The sequence below is a fragment of the Gossypium hirsutum genome, chromosome D02 (assembly GCF_007990345.1).
Source record: "Gossypium hirsutum isolate 1008001.06 chromosome D02, Gossypium_hirsutum_v2.1, whole genome shotgun sequence".
NCBI classification, from domain to species: domain Eukaryota; kingdom Viridiplantae; phylum Streptophyta; class Magnoliopsida; order Malvales; family Malvaceae; genus Gossypium; species Gossypium hirsutum.
In genome coordinates, this window is record NC_053438.1 from 67884194 (window position 1) to 67896269 (window position 12076).

Below are 12076 nucleotides of genomic sequence, written 5' to 3' on the forward strand. Positions count from 1 at the left end.
ACAAGCAAATCAGCCCAAAAGCTTCTAAAGAAAATGTTGAAAACCTGTAGCTGTCTCGTTTTGTCAAAAGCCAGCCAATTCAGCATCAGGCATCAGCATATGATATGCTCTAGCTGCTGCAACGGAACACTAGCTGGTTTCCAGCGGATTTTTGGTTTGTTTCCAATGATTTCATGGATTGACCCGACGTGAATTGATCATCAAGTATATATCTGTCGTAAAGGGCTTTATATGTATATTTTCATCCAAAACATACAGATATCCATCCATGATTACATTAATTATTCAAAGAAGATGTACAACCGATCTATATGACATAAGTCAGGTGTTCGAATTCCATCAAAGGTCAGACGCTCATGTCATCTCTTGGTGAGTGACCATACGTCCACAAACAGTCTAGTTTTGAAAATAAAATTTTAAAGATAAAGACACTTTTCAATACTAATAATTTTATTCTTCAATTATTCTAAAAAAAATACCTTAAACTCTCGTCCAACCCTAAAAACAAAATCAATGCGATAAGCACTAACAATTTTTATTTAAATACATTCTATTTTCCAATTTCCATAATACCTTAAAGTCTTTCATATTTATTTTCCTAATAGTAATAATATAATTAAAGACTTGTCTTAATCGGTATAGTCATAGGAAAGACTAATAAAGTTCTTTAGCTTTTATTATATTATTATGATTCAATAAATAATTCAAATTTGATCTGCGCTTAGTCAAAAATTAAATTTTGGTATTTGTTTAAATAAAAATAATTATTGAAAAACATATACGATTGTGACAAAAGTTGTATTGAAAATTTAGCTCTCATAAAGTGCATTTAAATTTTATTCAGAGCGATTTTAGCACTGGTTTGGTGGGCTTTTGAGTCAAGCCGCCAGTGTCCCAACCTACACAGTCTTCTATACCCTCCAAACTATTTATACTAATTTATGTATCAATACTCTCTCTATATAAACTCCAACACTAATTTAATTATAAAATATTTAAAATATTTTTTAACAAAAATAAATATAAATAATATGGGTTTAAATGCACCAAAGCGCATTCATTTTCATATTTAAAAATTGAAAGGATTATGGTAGAAAAATCTCAACCCCCTACTCTAAGAGAAATTTCTCCTTTCAATTTTAAAAGATAAAATTATAATATATATATATATATGATGTGAAATATTTTTATATATATAAAACGTTCAATCAATAAAACACCAATTTAATTTGGAAAAATTTAAAATATTATTCTTTAAAAACAACAAAATATTATTATAAAAGTATTTATATCTAATAGTTTATATAAACTACTGAAATAGTCACTTTTGTTTGCGTCAGATTACATTTTAATTATTTATGTTTGAAGTGTTACGTTTTAGTCACTTACGTTATCGTTTTGTTACGAAATGGTCACTTTACCATTAAACTTCGTTACCTCCCTAACGATGGTCATACATGACAGTCCAAATAGGTTTTAAATGCCAACTTAGATTCCAGTTGTTGGGATGAAAATAAGTTTTTAATTAAAGAAATTTAAGTTGGATTGTCACGTAAGACATCCAAGTTGGCATTTAAAACCCATTTGGACTGCCACATAAGACCGCCGCTAAGGATGTAACAGAGCTTAACGGTAAAGTGACCACTTCGTAACAAAACAATAACGTAAGTGATTAAAACGTAACACTTCTAATATAAACAATTAAAATGTAATTTAAGACAAACAAAATTGATTATTTTTATGGTGTACGCTTAAAAAGAAAGTGCTTAAAAACTAAGCATCATCTGCTACTCTAAAAGGGTTTCCAATATTCAATATAAAATTATAAATGTATTTTTTTAAAATTTTATTTCACTCACGTCCTGGTATCACATAATTGGTTTTAATTTTTTTTTAATTAAATGGTTTTTTTCGTTTTTTCTTAAAAGTTTTTTTTAATTTATAAGCCAAAACTTTATTACATTGATTTAAAGATATATGTATTTTATTATATTTTTCTATTATTAAGTCTAAAAAGAAATAAATATCATATTAAGGAAACCATGTTTGGTTTTTCAATTAATTTTTTATGAGAATTTATTTTTTGAAAAACAAAAGACTAAAATTACATGAGCAAAAGCCTCACTAGTTTTGTCTTGGTGTAAAAACCCAAAAATTTCTTTGGATTCGTCTTCAAAAACCTGTAAACTTGTCCTCTATTTTAAACTCAGCTTAGCTAATCGTTCAACAACTAAATTATCTTCTTTAGGGACATACTAAATCCACCACTATCCTTCAGTTATCAAAATTCGTTGGATTCTAAGCACTATGATTACTGAGTCCACCATTACATTGTCTTATAAAGTTCTGACCACCTCCAGATTATCTATTTGAATTATAACCTTTAAAATATAGTTTAAATTTTAAATTAATTTCTAAATTTTAGAGTTTTTTTTTCTTAGTCAATAAAATAATTGATTAAAGAGTATCCGCTACAAAATTGAAAACACTAATGCTTCATTTTATTTTAGAAAACATATATAGTTTTTGTTTGCTTTTTTAAAAACAAAAATATGTGAACCATTAATTTTTTTTTATGTTAAAATCATGAAAATTCAGCAAATGATTTACAAGGACTTGTTTTACTTAGTGGACCAGTCACTAGAAGCAAAGCGCTTCAAATGAAATTCAAACTTAATCCTTTTGTTAAATACTTTATTTCTTGACAGTTTAAGTTGTTTCATGAAATTGAAATACGTAAAAAAGGAATCGTTAGATAAATTTGATCATTGTCGTTACTATTTTTTGCAAAAACTTTCTATTTCGGGAAACTTTCATACTTTTCTTTTATTATTTCTAGTAATTTTATCTTTAGAAACATTATATTTTGATATCTTAGCATGGACCATTTATAGGAAATTCACTTTCGAGCCCCTCAAACTTTGTTTTGGAAAAGTGTCGTTTAAAAAAGATCTATCAAATGACATTGATTAGGAGTTTTATTTACTTATTTGTTATTAAATCTTCATTAGTTTTAGGACAAGATAATTAGGCTAAGTTATTTCCTCATAATGGATATGGACTATTGATTAATTTTCTATTTTTGATGATGTTTTAAGTTGTTACAATTTTATTAACTCTGCTTCTTATGATTGGTGTAAATGATGTTTGTTGTAATTAAAAATTGAATAAATTAATTTAGTTACAATAACAAATAAGAAAATTCGTATTAGAAACAAAAAAGGGGTGAGTAGTCGGTCGAATCGAATTGATTTAATTAACCAAAATTCAATTTCTTTTTCGATTTTTTGGAATCGAAATTAAACGAGTTTTACTCACTCTTAAAAAATGTTGATGTCATAAATAGTACACGTGGTATCCGAAGTGGCGTCTTAGTTGAAAAAAAGGAACAAAAAGTTCAAACTTAACTGCCACATCATTTTGAGTTTACTGAGTTTTGGCGTTTAAGTATCTAAGTGAGTGCCAAAAAAAAAGAAGCAATGGTTTAATTGTTGTTTTTTTTTTAAAGTTCGAGAGTTTTTTTACACCCTTAAACCTAGATATTATTAATACCTTAAAAACTTAATTAAAACTTTGAGAGAAAAATTTCAACGCATGAACTTTGGTTTAATGTGTAATTTTATATATGAACTTTAATTTTGCATAATTTTATACATGAAATTTTAATTTAATCGAATTCTCACTAATTAGTAACACAATTATTGGTCTAATAATATTTTATGTTTATATATTAAATACACAAATAATTATATTTATCTAATATAAAAATAAATTGATATAGTTATTGCTTGATGCATTTTTTGTCTAATCTATTCTATGAACTTAAATTATTGTTGATTTAATATTAAAAATATATATTTTTATAGTAGTATTGTTTGTATTTTTTGAGGAGAGGTTGAGCCGTAATGCTAAATCACGAGCTTTGACTAAACCTACAATAAATGAGTGAATTAAGGGGTGTTGGGAGTTGAAACTCCAACCGTTGTTTAAGGCTTTAAGTTAAGTAGGATTCTTGTAGAATAATTAAAAAGAAATGTTTAATATAACATTTGGTATCTAAATTTAATACTTTTTACTAATTCGATACTTAAGCTTTTTTTTATTCAATTTGGTACTTAAACTTTACACTTTTTCTTAATTTGGTACTTAAGATTTTTTAGATTCAATTTGGTACCCAAACCTATTAAATGATATACAAATTACCCCGAAATACTAATGGTGTTTAAAAAGTCATGTTATGCTACAAAAATATCGCCAATATTAGAGGAAATTTGTGTTAAAAAATTGTGCATTGAGCTATACTTAACGAATTAATATTGAATGACAAAAGAAGAGTTCTAAAAAACTAAAATAAAAGAAATTTGTTATTTTAAATTAATAAAATTAATTAATTAATTAAACTAAAAGCAATTGAACATTTAAATACAAAAAAAACCATGTTTGTCACATGTCAATCATATATTGACTATCTTTACCACCTCTTAAAAAACATTGTTAGTATGTTACAGTATTTTGTATAATGTTTGACAAGTTTAAGTATCATTGGACAGGAAAAGATTAATTAAGTACTAAATTGAGGAAAAAAGTGTCAAGTTTAGGCATTAAATTGGACCCAAAAAAGATTAACTACCAAATTTAAGAAAAAGTGTCAAGTTTAAATATTAAACTGGACCAAAAAACTTTTAAGTACCAAAGTAAGAAAAAAAATTAAGTTGAAATACCAAATTAATGTTGTATTAATATCCAGGAACAAAAATTGTAAAGAATAATAGGGCTCAGTTTTAATAAGGAAGAGTGTTGAGAGAATGAATGAAAACCTAAGATTATACATTTTATTTTTATATAACCAAACTTAGAGCTCGAGTGGTTAAATCAAGCAAGTGTATGGCCTATTATTATGGATTAGCATAACAAAGATCACATTTGTAATTAAATTTAATGAAGAACTTTACACTAATTAAGTATGATTAGAACTACGAAAAATTATATTTTAACCCCATTTTAGATCTAATTTATAGGTAAAATAATATTTATTATTACAAGATTATTCCAAGATTAAATTCGAAATTAATATCAACAAAAAGAATTAAGCATAAAATCTTTTACTTGTACATTTGTGATTCAAATAACAAGTAAAAAAAAGAAGCAAAATTTGTCAAAATAGATTGAAAATTTTGAAGTTACTACTTAAAATTCCAAAAACGTGGCCACTTTTGAAAGATTGGCCATGTAATTCAAGAGTGTGACTTTCAGTTTAAAGCCATATACTTGAGTTGAAGTCATGGGATAATTATTATTATTAAAATACTTTTAGGGCAAGACTTTTATAAAGGATGATTAGCCGACCAAATGGCAAATTGCTCACATAAAATGTGGACGAAATATCGACCTGGAAGGAGTGGTCCCTTTAAGAATTATATTATACAATTCCATCATTTTCATCCCTACCCATCTTCTGACTATTCTATTTCTTTCTTTAAAAAAAATCAAAGTGCTTGTATTTAGTAATGATTTGGGTAAAATATAGAGATAAATCTTTATATTATATTTTTGTAACATCATACATAAATTTTGATTTTGTACAGCTTTATACATACCATTTTGATTTGATTTGATTTTTATAAATTGTCAATATCAGTGCCGATACAGCACAGTTTTATATTTACATATTACATACACACAAAAAGTATACTTATTCAATATAAAAAATTAATGTATTTATTTCTTTAAATGTGTACAATTAGGGTATGTTTGATTGGCAGTAAAATGTTTTCCGTAAAATGATTTCTGGAAAATGTTTTACTTTTCTGTAAAATGACTTACTGGAAAATATTTTCTGGTGTTTGATTGAATCAGTGTAAAATATTTTCTGCTGTTTGACAGATTTCCTGAAAATATTTTCCGGAAAAGTTGTTTTTTACATATATTAATATATATTAATAAATTTTTATATTTTAAAATTGTTTTTACATATATTGCAATAATTTATTTATAATAATACTCAATAATAAGCTACAATATTGATTGTTATAAATTGAAAAAATATTATCCACAATGAGTACTAGTAAGAATATTGAAATATATGTAAAAATATGAATATTAAACAGCAAAATAGTGAAGATGTACAAAAGAACCACATTGAGCATTGAAAGCACTATCTGATCAGAAAATAGAAAAATTACATAACTCTCTTTCTGAATTTAATCTAGCAACTCTGAACTCATTTTTTTGTTTCTGCATCTCAACTTTTATTTACTTCTAGATATTTCGTGTTTCACACACCCAACCAGACAAATTTCCAGCAGGTGACACAATGCAATTATCCGGAGTTTTTAAGCTGCATGATATCCTTAACAAGAAATAATAAAAAGAATAGCAGTCTTGCCTTTTTGTACAAACGAAAGTCAATAAAGAACCCGTGCATGTAGGCTCGCAGAAGATTGGTCCCAATTAGATTTGTCAAATTCAACTTCTCAAGATCCTCTTTTGTTAAAAATTTATAGTTGTCATATATGCTCGTTTGTCCACCCTCCTCAAGCTCTTCCTGTAAAATATATACAAAGTAAACACTAGTGCACCACATCTGCATATCCCAACATAGTACATCCAATAAAAGGATAAAACAAAAATTGATTAGGATACAAGTTAAAAACACACCGTAAGAGATTCCAGCGAAGAACACCACTTGGGAACAGGTCCCAAAGCAGGTATGAAATAAGCAGGAATCTGGCTAGCATCCAAAGCCAGCAACATCAGCCCACTATCATTGAACACAAATCAAGGTTCTTTAGTAAAGAAAACCAGATTGATAAGAATCCAATAATATCAGTAACCATCTTTATCAAAAAAAAAGCACTTCAAGTTTACATCATTAAGCATTTCAAGTAATTCAAAGAATTCCAACATTTTAAAAGCCAATGAACATTTTACATTTACTCCTATTAACTAATAAAACAAGACAATAAATTGCAACAATATGATAATCATGACCATCCAACTAAAGCACCTTTAAAAGCTACAAATGCAGAACAAGTTTCGGCACTCATTTAAGCTTCCAAGTTGATTGAAAGCTACAAATGCAGAACAAATGCAGTTGCTGACTTTTGACCATCTATAATGTATGATAAAATAAGACTGATATTCTTCTAGTTAAAAAATGTATTCTTTTTTTATAAGAATGTAAATGAGACATTGATGATCAGCCAAAATATTCATACTTTTCTCCTTCCTTAAATCGACCAAGTTGGAGGTCAAGAGAACTTACAGATGAAATTTAGCAAACATTGCAGAAGCTATATAGCATACGCATGCATGATGGGGTGCTAAAGTATCCAAATTACCCATTTTCCAGTTAACCCAGAAACTGATTTGCAGAAAACATTTGCAAAAAACTACCCATTTGCAGAAACCCTTAACAATCAAAACTGAAATTAGAAAATAACTGAAATAAAAACTCAATCAAAGAAACAAAAAAAAATAGATCAAGAAAGTAGAGGAGGAAAAACAGCAGAGAAAAGGAGGAAAGGCACACCCAAGAAAAAATCACGATCAACAAAAATAATACACAGAGAAAAGGAGAACGGAACCTGTTGATAACCCAAGAAGAAGAAGCACACCGATGAGGAGGAGAGGCTGACGTTGATGGACGGAGAGGAAATGAGGAGGAAATGAGAGGTTGAAGCTGTGTTTTCCGGAAAATGTCTTACGGAAAAAAATTCTGTAAGACATTTTACGCAAAGAAGGGCTTGATTTTCCCGTGTGTTGAAGTTGCTTTTCCGGAAAATCAATTCCTTTGGTCAATCAAACACCGTAAAAGAGGGAAAATGTTTTCCGGAAAATGAAATACGCCAATCAAACAGACCCTTAAATTAAAATAAAAGTTTTATGTATACATTTGAATCAAAATCAAGATTTTATATATATAATTACACAAAACAAAAATTTATGTATCAAATTGCACATTAATTTCAGGCTTACATTTTATGGTTTCAAGAATATTCACTTATCTCGTAAGGTTCGAAAAAAATCCTCTATTTGCTAAAACAAATTTAAATTAAAAGATAATTATACTATTGTTATTATTTATATATGTATTTTTTATTTCGTTTATTCACTTTTCAATTTCAATTACCGTGAAATTTTAATTATATATTAAAGTGTTATGAAATTAAATATTTTGATATTTTTACAAAAAAATTATATTTACAAGGTTCTAGTAAAAAAGAAATTGATTAAAATATAAAAAAAAATAGAGGATTCACCTCAAAGTTAATTTGTACTATTTACTAAGTTGATTTCACAAGTTAACTGAACACCATCTTAGTTTGGAAAAGTTTGATGCATAACGAAAATTTATTTTTTTTCTAAAACCAAGCCTTTATGTTATTTATAACAATAAACTTTACCGAACTTATTACATGTGTTTTTAACTTAGTGGTCTGATCATTTCTCGGCTTTCAATCAACACGATCTTCTTCACAATTCTCAAACACAAACCGATCACACAATAAAAACTTTTAATTTTTCAGTGGAGAAAATTAAATTTTTCTATGGGTTAGAAACTTAACTCGAGTTCTCACGAAAATAAAACTTATTTAGGAACAATAAATTCCTTACTTTTTGGCAAAATAATTAATCTTAATATATGATATATTTTGGGTTAGTCCATAGTCCTTATTTATAAAGAAATATCACAAAGAGTTTTACTTGAACAAAATAAGTTAAAATAATAATATTTTAATAGAAAACAAACATAATCCCATTGGGACTATATGATCGGCAGCACATCATTTTTGGAACACTAGGGTTGCCAACCATCGCAATATGATGGGCTAAATTTTGGTATTTCATGTATTGAATATAATTATATGTGTTATCTGATCTTTAACTCAATTAATATAATTTATTCAACCCAATAACTATTTTTTTTATTCCTAAAATATTAATTAATTAATTAATTAAAATAGATTCAATTGATTCATTCAATTAAGTTATTTTCTCATCCCACCTATAATTTTGTTAAAATAGATTCAATTGTTTCGTTCCATAAAATGGTACTGACTAATTAATTTAATTTTCATTTTGAACTTCAATTATTTAGTTACAATCAATTAAATATTAATTTTAAAAAACTAAATTAATCAATAAGTCATCTTTTGTCTTTTATGAAAAAAATGCATTCACTGTGGATAATAATACATGCAATCTATTTCTCCATTCGTAGTTTTCATTCATTCAACATATTGGTTCTAATGCAATCCATATAGAGTTGTGTTGAGCTAGCGAAGAGACTGGTTGAACATATATAATTAGGGCTAAAATAATTTGCAATTAAGTTTTGACTCTTCTTTTATTAATTACAACATTATTTAGTAATGGAATTAATCCACTAAAAGTACCATGGCGAAATTCTTCCTTATTATATACCATTATAAAAGCAACTTATAATTTTAGTTGTACAATGATCTTGTCATATGTGTGTTACCCTCATAGGATTTTATTTTATTTTTTTGGTTAAATTCGTTTATCCAATATGATCCTATTTTATCTTATTGTAACTGTCGAAACCATTTTTTTATAAAACTGGATCGACTTTTAAAAATATAAATGGAGCCGCCACCAATCTTTTATTGAGGTGTGATTGGATCACCTAAAAAAATGATTCTGGTCTACAAGTTTTAGAAAAACGGGTCCGGGAGTCGGTTACGTATGATGAAGGATTAGCACCCTCATAACGCCCAAAATTAGTACCAAATTAATTATTTATGTCTTAAGGTCGAGTGAAAAAGATTAAAAAGCGATTTCCCTTTTAAAATCATTATTGAAATTTATTATTTTGAAAACTAAAAAATTTGGTCATCTTGCTTCAACAAAGAAAACGAGACTCCGTAAGTTAGGGTACGATTATTTGAAGTTCCATTGACAACACACAAATTTGCCCTTTTTTAAAAAACCTCGCCTCGAGATAATAGAATGATATATCCAATAAGTTAAGACACAACATTTTGAATCTTCGAGATAAGCTTTAATTTGGAATCTTTGCTTTAATTGAAAAAGGAATACTCGGTTACTTAAATTCAACGAGGAAAATTGAAGCCCAGTAAGTTAGGGCACAATCTTCTCAAGAATCTTGGATACCGAGTCTTATTTTATAAATCCTTGAATGAAAAATGTAAGGTGATTAAATGATAATATGCAACGCGAAAATGATAATTTGTAAATAAACCATACATTAATCAAATGAGCGGTAGATATATATATATACAAGCAAGTAATACACATAGCAACAATAATCTCATGTAAATACCCACATTGGCTAATAAGAGGAAACTAATTAAAATCAAGCAATCTTATATAAACACTAACGACATATACAAATTTAAACATAATTTAAGAAATAAATATAGTATATATAAATTTAAATATTAAAATAAATTTAAATAAATTAATAATATTGAAATAAGTTGAAATAAAATAAAGATGTTAAAGCATTTGAAAGAGATAAAATATCTATATAATAATACGAAACTAACAATAGATTATGTATGTATGTATGTATGTATGTATGTATGTATGTATGTATGTATTAAAATACATATATATAAGTATATGTATGTATATAAAAAATGAAATATGTAAAAAATATATTTATAATAATTTTAAAAAAAGTGTACGTATATATATATTATAGAAAATGTATATATATATGTATGGATTATGAAATGCCAATTCAAATATATATTAGAAATACGTACACATAAGTACATACAATACTAATACTAATACTAATATATAACAATAATAACTATATTAAAATAATCAATTTTAGAAATAAAATAAAAAACTAAATTAAACCACAAATGTAGGATTAGATTGAAACTCAAACAAAATTTGAGGACCGAAATCAAAGTAAAAAAAACACAAAAAAGGGTTAAATCAGGACGCGTGCGAAAGAAGGGGGCTAATCGAAAATTATCCCCTATCGATCAAGCGACGTCGCTCTAATAAAGTTTATGCACATGGTCTATGGACCAAATTGAAACAGGAGAGAAATTCTGTGGCCAAAATTGAAAATATGTGAAAAAAACTTCATTGAAAATGAAACAAAAGCGGGGGGACCGATTGCGCAAGTATCCCCACCAGCGAAAACACGCGGGTCACCTAGGCGGGTCGGGTCACACACGCGAGTATAGGCCTATACGACGCTACTTTGGGGCCACTGAAACTAGGGGTGTTCATAACCGACCCGAAATTGCTCTAACCGAATTAACCAACCTCCCAAAATTTTTAACCGTTAACCGAACCGAATTTTTTTAAAAAAAAATTAACCGAACCTAAATTTTTTCGGTTAATAAGGTCGGTTAACCAAATTAACCGAAAAGTATGTTTTGTTCATTTTTGGTTAAAAATTACCCGAATTAAATCACTACATAATTAAAAACATTACATAAATCTTTGAATCACTACATAATTAAAAATATTACATAAGTTTTTGAATCACTACATGATTAAAAATATTACATAAGTCTTTGAATCACTACATAATTAAAAACATTACATAAGTCTTGAAATTAACACATAATTGAAATGTAAGTCTTTAATATTCTCCATTTATGTCCATTTCATCTCTCCAAAATATCTCCTTTTGCATTAAACCTAAAAAAAAAACATGTGCAATAATTTAGCATATAATAGAAATATACGTATCTAAAAAAATCAAATAATATAAACAAATGAATAGATTATAAATTAATAAGAATAAGATAGTAAGCATACCCTTCAACTCACGAAAGCTCATGAATCTAGGGTAGGCTCTAATGCATTCCATGAAATGTCTAAACATTGAATCAATTAAATAAGTAGGAGTGATACGGTAAAAAAATTGAAACTATTAAAATAAAACAATAAACATACCATTTTCAATCTTGTCAAGCTCTTGGATTTGTTCTTCAATCTTTTTTACGTCTTCTTGTGATGATGATTTTCGAATCCAATCTTGAGTACACACAAGAGCTTGTACAATTTTAGGAGTTAAAGAACTCCTATATTGATCAAGCACACGTCCCCCGGTGCTAAA

The 12076-nt window shown here is 27.3% G+C and overlaps 1 long non-coding RNA gene across 1 annotated transcript; it reads right to left on the reverse strand.

Moving 5' to 3' along the window:
• Positions 1–6071: 6071 nt before the first annotated feature.
• LOC107903175 (uncharacterized) lies at positions 6072–7739 on the reverse strand. The gene is made up of 3 exons (XR_001685720.2): positions 7587–7739; positions 6658–6760; positions 6072–6544 (listed from the first exon to the last, which is right to left on the reverse strand). It is a non-coding gene; the product is annotated as an uncharacterized lncRNA (long non-coding RNA).
• Positions 7740–12076: the final 4337 nt, after the last annotated feature.